At 46.6% G+C, this 16,315-nt stretch overlaps 1 protein-coding gene across 6 annotated transcripts in view; it reads left to right on the forward strand.

Moving 5' to 3' along the window:
* LOC114873733 overlaps window positions 1–16,315 on the forward strand; it is a 61,551-nt gene that overhangs the window by 15,725 nt on the left and 29,511 nt on the right. Inside the window, exons 1-2 of one of the 6 annotated variants that reach the window (XM_029182371.2) lie at window positions 1,233–1,971; window positions 2,058–2,810. The exons of 3 other annotated variants lie outside the window; for them this stretch is intronic. The gene's annotated coding sequence lies outside the window, so the exon portion shown is untranslated. Of the gene's footprint in view, window positions 1–1,232; window positions 2,811–14,357; window positions 14,518–16,315 lie in introns of those variants that run through there. 2 more of the 6 variants (XM_029182370.2, XM_029182372.2) reach the window with 2 other exon arrangements.

Below are 16,315 nucleotides of genomic sequence, written 5' to 3' on the forward strand. Positions count from 1 at the left end.
GGCGGGAGGGTGATGCGGGGGAAATGGCGAGATGGGGGAGAAAGCGAACGAACGAGGGAGAAGGCGGTTACGTACTCCTTCGAGGCAACGCAAGATGGATTTCCGCGAACTTCGAGCGGGCCTTAACTCGTGAAAAATGTCAAAGCGAGTAGAAGAATAGGCGGCTGGCAGGAGTACAGGGCACGGGACGGGAGGGGGTCTGACTGAAAAGGGTGACTGGTTGGCGAGGCAAAAGGGGTGCAAGACGAAGCATCGTCGTCGTCGTCGTTGAATCTCCGTGTGCCCGTTGTCCGTTCGCCGCGTATATACATGTATCCCCGCGTACTTAAGATCCAAAAGCGCGGCGCGGTAGTTGGAGAGGGGATAGCCTCGTGGGGAAGAAGGCTGTGCGAACAGTAGGAGGGGGGAATTGCATGACGGAGGGGTACCATCGCGTCGTTGGTAGGGATGATTGTCAAAACAGGGCTGCAAGACGCTACGAAAAATGTTCGTATTTATGGCACTATTTCCGCCGCTTCAAACTCCGATCCCCCCGTCCCTAAGGATCGTCCACCCCCGTCGTACCTCGCCTTGTCTCGACCCCTCGCGAAACTCTCCTTCCTTCCTCACCCCCTCTTTCTCTTTCTCTCTCGCTCTTTTTTTTTTTAACTTCCTCCCTTCTGCCTTCGTTTTCCAGAGTGCGCCGCGCGCTCGTTCTTACTTTTCTTGCTTTTCTCGTCTACTCCTCCACCGCCCTCATCGTCGGCCCACTCCCACCACGTCTTCCCGCGCCTCGATTCCCCTTCCTGTACGTTATATATCGCGTACCTCTCTACCCTACCTTCGCTCACCATCTCCCACTCCGTACGATTTCTCCCCACTCGCGGGCAACGACTTACCGGCGGGAGCACTCCCACCTCCGCGGCGCCACTTTAATGTACATTAATAAAAAGCAACAATCAATATCTTCCCCGTAAAAAATTTTAATCTATAACAGAGAGAATTCCGGCCCCTCCCGCATCTCCTACCACGATTCTTCTCTCTCTCTCTCTTTCTGTGACGTTCTTCCTCGCTCGCGCTCTCTTTTACTCTCTCTCCCCGTAGTTCCTGCTCGCTTTCTCTTTCTATCTCTTTCTCCTACCTCCCGCCCTCTTGAGGAAAGCGCCGCTACGAGTCGAGTCGAGCCCTCAGTATCGTATCTAGGCTCTACCGGTACCCCGTTCACGGAGTCAACGACGCGCCAAGTGCGTGTTGTCATTTCACTTTTCACACCGCCACGCGAACCCGCCCTTCGCGACTTCGTACACGTGCCCTTTTTCGCGCGCCCTTCGGAGCGCGTTTCCTCCGCGCACCACCCACTCGCTCCGCGCCGCTACTCTCACTCAATCCGTCTGTCCGTCCCTCTCTCCCTCGCTCCTCGGGTGCTTCTTTTCCGTCGCTCGGAAGTTAGACCCATCTTCTTTTATCTACCTCTTTTTTTTTTTTTTCACTCTCTCCTCGTCTCCCCCTGGTTCCTCTGCAAAGTCTGCCCCGTTACACGCCGACGGTACACACGCGTCGTATTCGGTGGGGAGCGGTTGTGCGTGCTGCTCGTTGTATATACACAGAACGCGCGGAAGTCGAAAATGTGACGAGGTAGGAGAGCGATGTACGTGCTCGTCGCGGATGTACGCGTAGTAAGGAAAAACATGCTTTTATAGCGTTTCCTTTTTAGTGATCGAGTGCGATTCTAACAGTGGAATAAAAAAAATAAAGAGAGATAATTAACGAGCGTTGTTGCCGTTTTTGCGTAATAAAATTGAGTCTTTGTTAATTCGGAGCATCGACCATAAACAGTTTCGATCGAACCTATTTAAATTCCAACCGAAGGAGGGAATCGCTTGGTAATCGCGTAACGAGCGCTGACCTTTCTTATCGGTTTCGTCGAATTGTTTTTCCGCAAAAGTTCAGCCGAGTATTTATCTGGCTACGATTGAGCGAGCCGAGAGAAGGGTACGCGGTAAAGAATACACGATTCTAAAATATCACGATTCGGTGCCTATCTGGCTACACTAATTTCACGTTCGTGTTATTACCAGGAGCGAGGGGCACGAGCCTCCTCTCGACCTGCGTTTCTTCTTCCCGGACAAAAGGGTACGGGAGTAGAGGCGCGGGCAAGAAGGAGAAACGCGAGGAACGAGAAAGACGAAGGGGAAGAAAGACGGATAGGAGGAAAGAATCGGGGAGTTTGAGAGGTGGGGAAGGGAGAAAGACAGGCGGTCTCGCGCATCTCTGCGCGCGACGAAGGCAACCGAGCTTCTTTGGACCTCAAGTGACTATAGTCGACTATTTTAACTTGAACACTATGTACTGTAGCGTATCTTGCCGCTGACTCGACGGAGACACTGTGCATTGTTATCTTCCGCTTTTTTTTTTTTTTCACTCCCCGTTTTCCTCGCATTCGTGTTGTGAGATTCATCGACACCGGTTGAAACGACCTATCTTAACGCTGCTCGAGTGTCTTACTAAAAAACAAAAGCGTCGATTAACTCTAACGCGAGATCGAGATACGATCGTGCTATGCGAGATTCTCGTCTATCCATTCAAACGTTGACTTTTTTACGCGCGTGCTTTCGTAGAAAGTTTCCAAGTTGTGCCAAGTGTGTCGAAAGAGAACCGCCTGTATAGTTCGAATCAAATTTGTGCCGCGCAACGACACTAGCACCGACGCACCCGACAGTGATTCACCACGTCCGGATCGAGGTCCGAGGTCTGGCGGAGACGTCGATCCTCCTCACGGAAATTGCAACTTTGACAGCTCCGACTACCGGCTATAATCGACCAAAAATAACGTACGTAATCGTACATTGTCCGTTTATTTCCTCGTTTCATTTTAAACTGTCGGTCGAACGAAACAAACCGGCGACAGGTTTCGAATAACAAACGATCGGGTACCCGCGATTTCTAACCTCTCGTCTCGGCAATCGTTCCTAGCGAATCTTCGAACGAAACCACACGCGCGAACGCATGCGTGCGCGAGCCTCCTTAACCGGATGACATTGCACCGGGATCTCTCGCCCCTGGCCGTGCCACGCGTAGGTCAGGTTAGAAACCTGTGCGAACGTTTCCGCGACGCATGTTGCCTCTTGTCTGCGCCATTGAACAGAGACGGTGTTATCGCGGTGCCGCGCACCACCGACAAAGATAATCTCGACGCAACAGAACGAGCGAGAGGTGCAGATGTAAGCTGACGGTTAAAAGAAAAAGAAAGGGAAACGACGCGGCGGGAGCGAGATACGATGCGAAAGAGAGAAAGAGAGAGGAAAGGAGAGCACGCGGCATGCTCGTAGCGTGGCAGCGTTTCGAGGTTCGTACGGGTGACTGAATGGAATGAGTCGTCCGTGGTAGCGAGGGGAAGGGTAAGGGTTGCACCAATAGAGTCGGCAGTTTTGTCAGGGCCGTGATGGTAGGGGGGTAAAGAAACGTTGGTAGGGGGCGAATTGACGGACTTACACACGTGCGTTCGAACCTTACGCTACGCGTACGCTCGTTGCGTTCACGCAGAATTGCGCGGTTCGAGCCGGATGAATCCCGCCTAGCAATGGGATCGATTCTGTCGCGATCCTTTGATCGTTTCTTAATTTCCTCCAATCGTAACAATTTCAATCGATGATTAACCTTCGGTTTAGAGTTACAATTTAAACGAATTAATTTAAACCCGAATTAAATTTACAATTTAAACCCGATACGATTGACGAAAATAAAATTTCTATGCTCGAGTATTATAAATATTAGAGGTACTAGATGACCTAGATTAAAAATTGAAAACTTACATCTAAGATTGATCGATTGATCGCGAGAGGGTCGTTCCCATCGCTGGCCCGCAATGGTACGTGGCCCATACGCGGACACATATGCACCCACGAATGTAACTCGTTTATTCTGTCGCTCCGTGCATACGTGCGCGTTGTGGATAACCAGCTGTGCGAATCGATCGCTCGTGGATTCGATTTTTCTCCTCTCCGTCGATGTTACGAACTGATAAGCGGTGACGTGACAAGATTTATTCAAGGGATCGACTAGGGAGCATCCGTTGCGTTCTCTGTTATTGTATTTATAGAGCACGAGTGTTTTGATTTTATTTTACTCCTAAGTGAAATGAAGTTTCATGTTTTAGAAACTTCGTATAAGTATTATTTCTTAGGTGCTCTTCGCATCGATCGCAAATTAACCTGATTGCTAGCATATTTAGCGTAAATAGGCTAATAGTTGAGCATACTGGAACATATGGTAGCTTTTAATAAGCTTAACGACGCGTGTCGCGATAATTTATTATATTTACCTATAATTGTAACCGTTCGCGAATAATAATACATCGTTTGCATAATCCCCCTCGTGTCTGGAATAGAAAACGCATGCAATTTTCCTCGACTCGTCTATCTCAGTCGATCGACTTATTTTTTCTCTTCTCCTTAGAAAAGTCGTACAATGCTTGTTAAATCGATCGTCCGTATACCGGTTTGCCCGCAGAAACGCTTGGTCATTGTAACAAACTTATCTTTCGTTGGAATTTTATAACTTCGTTCGTGACGATCGTCGACGAATTAATCACAATCGTTTATTTCATTGTGCCTTTGAAACTTTTACCATGGCCAATGAAAAATCGAAAAGTCCTTTACGATTTTGCAATATGTGGTTTCGTTTTCGAGATAGAGGAAATTGAAAATTGGTATTCGAGTATAGTGCCGATTGAAACGGAGCAGACGGAGAGTGGATAACCGAGGGCACGTTGTTCTAGGTATTTCGAGTGCAAGCATTCGAGTAATATTTCAGTCGGTTACATTTGGCAAATTAAAATGGTTTTCGATTTGTGATATAAATTATTATTAGCATTAATATGTTACAAATATTGATAAATTTGTTCCAAGGTAAAACGTTAGCAAGCACAGGAGGTATATCGAGTGTACGAATTTCTAGGACGGCAAGAATAGTCACGGAATTTAACTGGAACGTTTCTATTCTGGGCGGCGTTTGATGGCCACCGTTGTTATCCTCATTAAGCGCGACGAACCCGAAGTAAAAGTGTAAAAGGCACACGGGTCATTCGGTGGCTGCGAAAAGGGAAAGGCTCTGATCTCCGGACGAACGGTGGTCCGCCAGATCGAGAACTCGAATCCATTCGGCCCAGTCTCGAAGACCTGTTGCATTTTAACACGTTCCCGTACCGTGTGAAATTCACGGTATATACGTGCGAAACCTGATCAAAAAATTCTCATTTAATACTCGATTAGAAGAAAAAATTACAATTCCGTTGCATTCGTTTCAATTTTTCTTCCATTTTTCCTCCCCTTGCTTGCAACTGACTTTTCAAACTCAGTCCTGGAATTCTGTTTTAATTTTCTCCATTGTAAGAGAACTGCAGTCGAATTGCTGCGTTCGTTTCATTTTTCTGTCGTCTTTAAAATTAGGTCGTAGAATTTAATTTTAGTTCTCTCGATTGTAAGAATATTACAATTGTATTATATTTGTTACGCTTTCCTTTCGCTTTTCCCTCGTTCTGCTCCGATGCCGGATCGAAGAATATCTTTTCTCGCTTGATTTCAACTCAATTAAGAGCGCTAAATTTTAAACTTCCCCGGTCCCGTGCTAATGAAAATTTTATTTTATACGTCTCTCATCGTAATGCAAATGATGTTTCAAATTTCACGTATTCGAATTGGAATGATAGACCCGAGACGTTTATGAGTCACCGATAATGTTAATTGATTTTTTGAAAATTCAATGGATTCGTACGATAACGTGGCAATGTACGACCGAAGGAAAATTATTCTACGGCAACGAGATTACATTGACGTCAAGAATCGTTCGATCATCCGACATTCTATCGACTAAAATGATCAAGTTACTCGCGATGAATATGGAAATGAAATGTAATCGGTAAACATACTCGTTAATCGAATACGATTTTCGAGATCTTTTTTTTCTTCTCGTGAATATTTTTTGTTTTCTCCCATTTAGCAAAATTATTCCTCGCGCGTCGTTCGCAATCACCGTTCTGGCAAATTATCCGTGTATATCTGCGCGTGTATACATATATAGGATGTATCGAATAAGCAAATTGAACATTTTACATAATCTGTCACGTTTGCTCGACGATGGTCTTTCATGAAAAATCCAAGTGTTACATGCGCAACCTATCGAGCGTATTAATAAAAAAGGAAATATATACAAAAAGACACATAAACCAGTAAAAACTAGCATTTGCGTTGAAATAAGAAAATGTGCTAAAAAATCGTCGCGATGGAATCGTTAAATGAATAGAAGCCAAGACATCGGCTGTTATTTAAAGGCAAAACTTTTGGACTTTACTACCTATGTGTGTATGTAAGACAGTGGGGAAATGGAAAGTCGATCGATCGATCGATCGCAAAGGCTCGGTTCTCAAACTATAGTCACCGACAGACTGGTATCGTACTCCCACACAGATGGTTGACACGAATAATACGAGGATACGGTGCAACGCTTCGCGTTCCATGAAATATTAAGCGGAATTCGAGCGGGCCCCGTGTTTTTGCATGCACGTTTCCGCGTTTCGGTTCGCGGAGTTTTTTTTTCTGGATCGATAGAGCCGCGGCGAACAAGAAGAGGAAGAATGGAGGAGGTGGCTGTCGGTGCATAAACAAACGTCCTGTTTGCACATTTATTAAATGATTCTTGATACTCCTGCAATACCGCCGTGCACCGTGTACGTAATTTACGAGGCAATTTTTCAACCACACTCATTGCCATTGGTCGCGTGCATGTGACCCCTTCGATTTTTCATCGGCGAAACCCTGTCACGCTTGCCTTGATCACCGGTAATTTTCAATTTCTATTACAAAACCCGCCTTCATTACCATCGGTATCTCAAGTTTAGTGTAACGTCTTACCATACGTGGCCATTTCTACTTGCGACGATCAGCCACAGTAGATAGGCTAGCGCTTTAAGTCCCGCAGTAGATACGGACACTTGTTCAATTTTTTTTTTTCTCTTTCAACTTTGCTCCATTTTTATTTATAACGTACCGTGTTACTTCCGGTTGTTAACGTCGATCAATGACACCATTATTCTACTCGTGCACTCATTTTTCATAGTTTTGTATTTCTTTCTTAACTCGGTGAAATTATGCAGTTTCTATTATACCGATTAATGCGTTAACAAACATAATGTTTCGTACACATAATCGTGTTAGAAAGACACAGGAACAGAGAGATGTAGTGCAACGGGCAGCTGTTTACGAAACAGCTTGAACCGTGCAAACAAACGATCTCGTTCGACTCGATCGCTTCGAGTCGCGCTCGAGAACTCTAAAGCACACTTCCGCCGTTGATTCTGGCGTCATTAAGAGCGCGAGCCTCGGGCCCAAGCAACTCGAACTTCGCAGCCACGGAATGCCTGACTCGTTGCATCGTTCCACCGGAAGTTCCCGCTCTCTCGAGCTTTGAACTCGCGCCGCTGCTTTGAACGAGAAAAGGGAACAACGTGGCTCGTTCGTTCGCGACGTAGGTACTCGCGAAATTCTGGAAAAAAAAGAAAGAGAAAAAAAAACGGCAAAATAAGCTATAATTTCTTGGTTTTAGTTTCGCGACTCTGCTTTTAAACCCCTCAGACGACGAACCAACGTATGATCTCCTTTTTTTCATTTTCACTCTCCACACTTTGACGTTATTAAAGTAATAAAATTCTCTTGGCACGGAAAATAGTTCCACGGAAGGAACGATCTTCCGAGCGGAAAAAGAATGCGCGCGTTAAGGGGTTAACCAAGGTGGGCGACGAAGGACGTGACCTAGTCTGACGGTATCTCCGATACATGGAACAGGAGCGATCCTTGTCGGATGAACATATTTTTGTAATGGCACGGGCCATTTATATTTGGCACCGGCCGAACCTTTTCACTTTGTACGTCATTTGAAATCGCAATGAAAGTTCACCTGGATAAATAGAGTTCGCTGTTTCCGTGCGGCCTATTCTCGTATCTTTAGGGTGCCCGAAAAGAGTATCAACCCTTTTTTAACCAACGTGTATAAATAACCGTCGATTATATCCTAAAACGAGATCGTTTGCTCTCGTTTGAAATCTCGTCAGGGTACTTGTCTCTTCCTTTGTCTTCCGTTTCAAGGGCAGACTGAAAGGCGTCGTAGGAGATTTAGGAATTAGGTTTCTCGAAAATTTCCTTTCGGAACTGTTCTCTCGTCTCGATACCGAGAAACCATATGGTGAGCCAGGCTCAAATCCTAGAAGCTGTAAAGCACTTGCTCCTAAGAACTTCAAAGCACCGGGTTTAAGACTTTGACGGTGGTAAGGAGACGAATAATTGAACTTGTATCTTCGCTTGTCACCCTAGTTATCCCTAGCATACCCTAGCGTCTTTTCCGTCAGGCTAAGCATTAGGTATCGTACTCTAGGCTTCTGGCTTGTGTACGATGCACCTACAGAGCCTCGATCCACATATCCTGCCGTGTATATCCAGCAAAACACCATAGAAGAGCGAGGAAAACGAAGAGTTAGAACAAGGAGGAAAGGTGGAGGAAGATCGGAGAAGGACAGAGGCGAATGGTGATGGTGATGGTGATGGTGGTGGTGGCAATGGTGGAGGATGGGAGATTTTACAAAAAGCCAGGCAGAGAGCGGCCCCTTTCGTCGCGCGGACTCGGGGCTAAGGGGGGAGGGAGGAGGGGGTGCGGGGGTGGGGGAGCATCGAGGGGTCTGGGGAGAGGACGGACGACCTCGACGATGATACGACAAAAAATCAGATGCACGGCCATTGGCTGTTCTCAATTCGAATTATTGGCTTCCCCGGTCGCCGTTCGTCAGAGCCTCCCCGACCTTCTCGATACTCTTTCTCTCTCTCTCTTTCCCCCTTTTACCTCTTTTTCTCTTTTCCTCCGCGCTCTCCTACCACTTTTCCCTCTGCCTGCTCCACCGCCACCGCCGCCACCGCCGCCTCCACCACCGACGCCGCCGCCACCGTCTCCTCCGTCGAGCCTCCGTCTCCTCTTCTCTCTCTCTCTTTCTCTCCCTTCTGTGGAATGGGCGCCGGCGAGAAGGGCCGAAAAAACTTCGAAAAAAAAAATCCAATTTCGTTGCCATGGTGACCGGCGTGCGTTGACTTTGATAAAGATCCCCCGAACGAGCCACCTCCGCTTTTCTGCCTCCTCCGTCTACTGCTGCTCCGTCCTCTTCATCCTCCTGCTATACCGCCGTCGCTGCTGCTGCTGCTGCTGCTGCTGCTCCTCCACCTACTCCTCCTGGCTGGTTGGTACCCTCCGACACGACGCCGTCGCTTTCGTAGTTTCTCCGATTGTACGCACGCCCGTGCCTCCCTTGGATACATGTACGTGTTACCGGTACATAAACGCAGCTGCAGTATGTCCTCTTTGGATGTATTGTGCGCTCACGCGAGCAAACAACACCGGTGGATTCGTCGCGAAACGAACGGCCGTCGAGGGGTGAGGCCGAAGCCGGAGAGGCCAGCGAGCGGGCGGCGTGGTTTCGGTTGACCCATATCAAAAGGGGGGAGGTGTCTCCGGACGTTCCGCCGGTCGGGCTCGTTGAGTGGTTTGTTTGTTTCGAACGTCCGTTCGCTATCGGGGAGGGAATATACATTTTTTATTTACACGTCCGGAGGAATTTCGCGATATCCCGAAGACGCGTTATACCCAGCCACCCGTTGCCATTGCTACGGTCGTTATTAAAAAACAACCCTCCGACGATTGTCCCGACGCTTGACGCGACGTTTCGATCCCGCGCACCCTTCCATCGTCGTGTTTAATAATAATAATTTACCGAATAGAATTTCGCGTACAGAAATCGTGAGAACTGGTTACGGTATAATCTTATGCGTGGGTGTTCGGAGCGGGCGTTCGCGTCTCTCCCCACCAGGAGGGTGTCTGATTTTTATTTCGAAAAAGTTTTTTAATAAAAAAGTTAGCCGCACTACCCTATGCCACACGGGTAGACAGGCAGGCAGGCAGGCTCGGTTATACGACCAGGTGTATGGTATATACGAAGGTAGAATGGTGGAGGAGGTGAGAGGGTGGGGGCGACCGAGCCACCGGACCTAGCATTAAAAGTTTCACGGTGCTCGCGATATTTCATAACTTTCCTGTATTTCGAAAAACGTGCAGCCTCGACTAGTCGGATCCAGACAAGCCGCGGAATTTGTGTGCACGCGAAGCTTCCTCTTCTTCTTCCTCTTTGCTGCCCGCCTATCGCGATCAAACGCACGGAAATAGAGAGGAGAACTCTAGCTTCTAGGGATAGAATTTAGAACTTAAATTAGGGCTAGATATCTTGAATCAGGTACGCTGGGGGGGATTGAAAGGGTTAATAAGAAGAAACGCAAAGTAATTTTATTTGAATTTTATTTAAAAAAATCTCTCCCCAGGACGTCACACAGCCTGTTCTTTGTTTCTTCTTCTCGTTCTACTCCGGTCTTCCCTTTATTGTGTTTCCTTCGCTGTTGCCTGCTCGTTTCTTGTTCTTTCATTACGGTTCAAGTAAGCGGTGCTCGTTGCAGTGGTGCTCCGGTAGATACGTTCTAAAACGTTCGCGAATCCGGTTTCACGATCGTTGAAAATCATTGCAAATACCGTTGGAATATTCATTAAATTCGTTCGTAAATCGTTCTCCATTTTATCTTGATCACCGAACCCGTACGCTTCTGTTTCATTCCCATCGAGCCTCTGTCGCGTATATAAATCGTGAGACCCGTTGAGAGTTACTCGTACGACGCGATACTTTGTAACCAATATTCGAAATGGCCCTTCACTGGTTAAATGTGTCTCGTCGGAGTATAGTCCCTCGTAGGAATCGTATCCGCTCTGTCTCGACTGCAATCAAAGTATACGGGGTGTTCCGAAGGTTTCAGGATCCTGCACCTTTTCGTGTGTGCCAACAGGTGACGAGGAAATTCGTTTCCTAACCTCGTCACCTTCTCATTGTCAGTCTCTGTGTTAAGATGCTCTTAACATTGATTATACTTGTGTTCGCAAGCTTCTTCAGCTGGTCATTCGCATTCGCGTAACAAGGAAAATAAATTGGCCAATGAATTTTCATTCTGATCGTCGATTATAAGTAAGTGTATATATTCGTTTCGAGACACCCTGTGCATGAGCTTGCAACTACAAAAGGGTTAACACAGGCTGGTTTCAGTCATAAATGTACATAGTTTTTGCCACAGCTCGATACTTTATGGATATCGTTGGCAGATATCGGAAAAACGCTTGTGCATTTTGAATATTTTTCCGGAAAGCAAACTTCCTGCGTTCTCCGATGAAACCGTTGTTTCAATTTTAATTACAGACGAAATTGCATCGTGAATAATTCTTACTTTCAGACACGCTCGGATCATTGAAATTGTTCTGCTTTCAAGAAGGAACGCAATAAAATGAAAAAATAAGTCAACCATTCAGGACATTATCAGAGGGTTTCATATTATCTGTCGATGGTTTTACGGATTTTTAATTTATCCCAACCCTCTCGGTCTTTTTTTCTATTTCTCTACTTCTAAACGGAGCATCTTTTACCAGAGGAGACTAGATTGGCTATTCTTTCTTTCGATATTCTTCCCGACCGTCTTTCTAGCTTTCTTCTTTTTCCGAGACTTCAATTCGAGACTGTTTCTCTGCAAAGGGATGCTGGTGCTGGTGGTGGGTCGTCGAGAAACGACAACACGACCTCGCTGCTTCAGCTTAACCCGACTGCGTGCGTTTCTTTCACAACCGGTCACCCCTCTCGATTTCGATGCGTCTACCTGTGGACTACGCCCTCTTCTTCTTCTTCTCCTGAACCACCTTCTTTTACTCCTTTTTCATTTTTTTTTTTTTTTTTCTTTCTTTTGCGATACCCCTGCTGACTCGAGTCGGTAAACGCAGGAGGCAACGCGGCGCCCCTTTTCACGAGGACGTTCAGAAATTCCGTCGAGCAAAAAAGAAACGAAGCAGCCCTCCCTGCTTGGGAAAATTTGCCGTTTCTGCCGGCCAGAAACTGGATTTTATCCTCGCGATACCATAGATTCCTCGGTGCTCCTCAAAGGTTCGAATAATAATTATTTTTCCTCGGTCCCCGATAAATTGCAGCGTCGAAATCGGGCACAAACGGTGTTTCTTAATTTCTCACACGATACGGAATCGCGTTGGAAAATCGTAGAGTGAGAAAAAAAAGAAAAGAAGAACGGCACGAAAAAGGCTCGGTATCGAGCGCGGGAAAATGGGAAATAAAAAGCTGCACGACACAGTCTCTCTTTCTCTCGTTCCTTTTTACTCAAGTTAGCTGCTTAGGAAGCTAACGGAAGTTTTTCTGCACGGTTCGCGCGGTTGCGTATGAGTAACGGTGAAGTTGTAACACGTCCTCTTATCGTAACAGATTTATCGATTCAACGTTTACCATGCCGTGTTCGGTTTTTGCAGCGACGTCGGCAACGTTAGCTCCTCGTTAAATTTGCAATCGTTCAGGCTAACTCGACCGGCGCTACTTTCGGATTAAACCTTCAATTTCTTGCGCGTATTACCTAGGTAATTATAATATTAAACGCGAGCGTAATTACACGCGGAGATGATCTTGTTAGATCTCGTCTCGCTTATATTCATTCGTTAACGTTAATCGTTACTCCTTCAACCCCTTTTTTTCTATTATTTCACTGTTACGTAAACCGTGCCGAATCGATAGCTTGAGACACGTTACAAGATGCGTCATCGCGTCTTTAAACGCGTTACGAAACCAGACCTACGGAGGTCGATCCCGAACGGAGAAGGTGTACACGAAGAGAAACAGGGCCCGAAGCGCGATCGTGCAGAAGAGAGGCAACGGTAGTCGATCCGTCCAGTTAGGACAGGTCATGTCACGGCACGCTCCACGATTCATGCCTCTTTTGGCTGGAGTTACCGGCCACTTTTCAACTGGATCTTGTTCCCATCCATCGCGACCAGAAGCGACTCACAAGCATCCTAAGCTCAAACAATTCGCGAACAAAGAAATTCGCGAGTGTCTCTCTCTTCCCTAACTTCTTCCCTCCGTCTACCTTTTTTTTTGTTTTCCCTTTCCGTTGGATCGAGGGAGGCCACAGGGGTTTCTAGACGCTCGTAAAAAGGGAGGAATGCAAGCTACCGGACGGTCGTACGTCATTCTGTCCACAGTGTGGCGAGCTCTTTCTTCTTCGAGAATTTTGCCGATACCCCTTTTGATCTGGCGCGGAAACTACGGGAATTTATATTGGAAGAAAAATCTCGTTTGGTCGGTACATATTGAACTCGCACCCTTCGGTGACACCCTGGTGAACAGGAATCATGATTATAGAGAATAAAATCATTAAGTATCTTGGGGTAAGACGCGTTAAACACCGTTTCTCCTGGAAAGCAATAGCGAACGGGACAACAAGGAGGGTAATACCCTTGCTGCCGGTATCGTTACCACGATGTAACGCAACGAGGAACGAGCGGTCGTTCACGTCGTCGCTTGTCCTCTTGTTACACGAACTCATACAGCCGCGGTCTCCTCTGTGTATAAAGGTGTGCGGCAACGGCAAATGACACAGAGAGGAGGGTGCAGATAGGAAGGGGAATCCCTGTGCGAGAGATGGGGTGTCTCTGTGTGCGATGAATCCAACGTAAGTCGTGTTACTCGCCTCTTCTCTACACACATGTATAGACGAAGAGAGAAAGGGGAAGTAGGCGCGCGCGTGTTTGGTAGCTTTTGGAGAAGGGTGAAGTTGGCCGAGCTGAGCGGTGAGAGAAGCCGTGGAGAAGCGCGAATCGTGCGCCAGGGGAAGAAGGATGAATCATGGTGGGGTGGTCTCGAAAGGGTGGAGTGGGCGCGGGCTGTCTCTTTTGAGCCGGTGAACTTTGCCAAGTTCGAAACCGTCCGGAGGCCGTGGCGACTCACCCTCTGCCGTGCATTCGGCTTCCACTCTCCTTCTTCATCCCCTTCTTTCAGCCTATCACCCTGTCTCTCTTTCTCACTTACACCCCGTGTACGTGTACCGGCTATACGTCCGTTCTACAAGCCGTTTCAGCATACGTGCTGCAAAATAATCGAGACGCGGCTGATAGATAAGTGATCGCAAACAATTCGTTCCTATGATCGTAGAGTTCTTTGAATTTCAAATCGAATTTTAATTCGATTTCAAGCTATTTTTTCACGCATTCGGTATACAGAATTCGAAGAAACACTTTCGATGAAAAATGAAAAATCTTTTGACCGATGAAATGTATGGAGATTTGCAAAAGATAATTGATTAGAATAAAGTAGACAGCGGCTTTTGAAATGACCTGATAACACGTATGGTGGAACAGCCTGTATAGGTGTCTATCTCTGTTCCGTGGCCCCGTCTGTGTTCCTCCTTGTCGACGAGCGAGCGACCCCTACTCCTCCAGCCGCCCGCTTCGCCGTACCCTCTGAGCCGTCGTGGTATTATGGAAATTTTGAACCAATTCGAAAATCAATAGTCCCTGCCAGGAAGCCTCGAGGCGGCCTACGTTGCAACCACGCTCTTCCCTACAGTGTATCCAGGACCGAAAGTGGTAAGTCTTCTTGCCTTGTTCTGTCTTTAAGAGATCGGCCATTTTGGTACCTCTAACCCCGTCACGCGTGCCTTTATAAATCCTACCGATACTTGTGTCTCGACGATTTGAAAAGAAATCCGAAAGAAAGAAAGAAAGTAAAAGAGTTGAAGGAGGAGGTGGGGGGGAAGCTTTGATGAAAAAGAAGCTAGAAAGGAAGAATATATAAAAGAGGGAGAGAACGGGTCAAAATCGTTGGCAACGTCGGAGGCTTTTTCATTTGATGTGCATCGGATTCCGGGACGCTTGGAATCGCTTCGGTTCCCATGAGCCTCCACGGTGATCCAAGTAAAGGGATAGAGAAAGAGCAGAGGAGAGGGCGGCTCAAGAAGAGAGCCTGTCTGAGAGTGGGGAGAGCTTTTTTCGTTTTACAAACTGGTTCAATTTTTTCTCAAAAAGCGGGTGAACACCGCGGAAACCGGTTGTGTCTACGCCGACTCGGGACACGACTGGAGGAGGTGGAGGAGGAGGAGGTGGAGGAGGCGTTGGAGGGGAATGCTCTTCTCTTCTCTTTGGGTGATCCAGGTTCGTGTAGAGTGTGCTTCGTAGCCCCGTTCAACGAGTATCCTTCCTTCTTAATTGAACCAACCGATCCTATTGTGTCCGAGACTCTGACTCCAAAACGAAAATCCAATTTTCTCTTTCTAGCCAACTTTCTTTCACAACGTTTCGATCAACTCTTTCCTCCGTTCTTCGGGGTATTCGTGACGGGTAATAGATAGATTATTATCAATTTTCTAAATAACTTTATTGTAAGAATTGTAAGGCAATTGTATGTAGAAAACGTTTGGACAGGTAACAGTTTGTAAAGGGTGTTTGAAATTTCGTCCAACGTCTGACATCATTATGATAATAGCGGCGAAGCTTTAAGACGATTTGGAAAAGGCTTTTGTACATGACACACTTTTCCCTTTCGCGAAACCTACTCTGGAGAAGCCAACGCGAAGTAGGTTTCCATTAGCAACGACGTATTATTATTTAGCAGGCAGGCACGCTCTGAGAATGCAGAAGTCTCTTTTCAGTAACGTAAGCTTCGACTTACGGGCCTGCAAAAGTCAAACTCGACGGGTTCGGACGCACCGCGCCGTTCGTATTCGACAAAACTGGAAAGATTAATTGATCGATACGAAGCGATTCAAATTTAGCGCGAGTTTGTCATGTTTGCTGAAACGAAAGCGGGCCTGGAATATCGGGTTTTCTTAGAAATTCAGGTCAGAGGAAAAATTGGACACGATTTTATGAAAGAGGCTGGGAAACGTTGTTCGTTAGGTACTCTTTTTTAGTTTCGCGAAAGACGGCCACGAAGATCAGTAAAGTATGTCGCCTAGTAATTCTAGAGTGCACTTGACTAACGCTTGCTCACTCTGCTGATTTGCATTCGTATTGCAACGTACATGTGCCTCTACGAAGCGTAACTCAATACTTCATTTTCTTTTTTTCTTCTCTTTGCCTATGTACAACTTGTTGAAAACGTTACATCTTTGTCACTGCGTTTACAGTGAAGATATCTTGTTGACACGTACCCTCAGATATTTCCATAATGGATGTGTTTTCGAAATAGATTTCCTTGATTTTGTGGCGTGACGTTCGTTTACTCCAAAATAAAAAAACACACATCCCCTCCGCGAAATCCGTGACGAAAGAGGAACCACTTGTGGCTTCCATGCGTTTCCTCGCATCTCCCGGGCGAGATAATTCGGCGATGAGCAATGTTTGAAAACCATGCCAGGATGGCATTTCAGATAAACAAATTAGAGGA

This window comes from Osmia bicornis, chromosome 8, assembly GCF_907164935.1.
Source record: "Osmia bicornis bicornis chromosome 8, iOsmBic2.1, whole genome shotgun sequence".
NCBI classification, from domain to species: domain Eukaryota; kingdom Metazoa; phylum Arthropoda; class Insecta; order Hymenoptera; family Megachilidae; genus Osmia; species Osmia bicornis.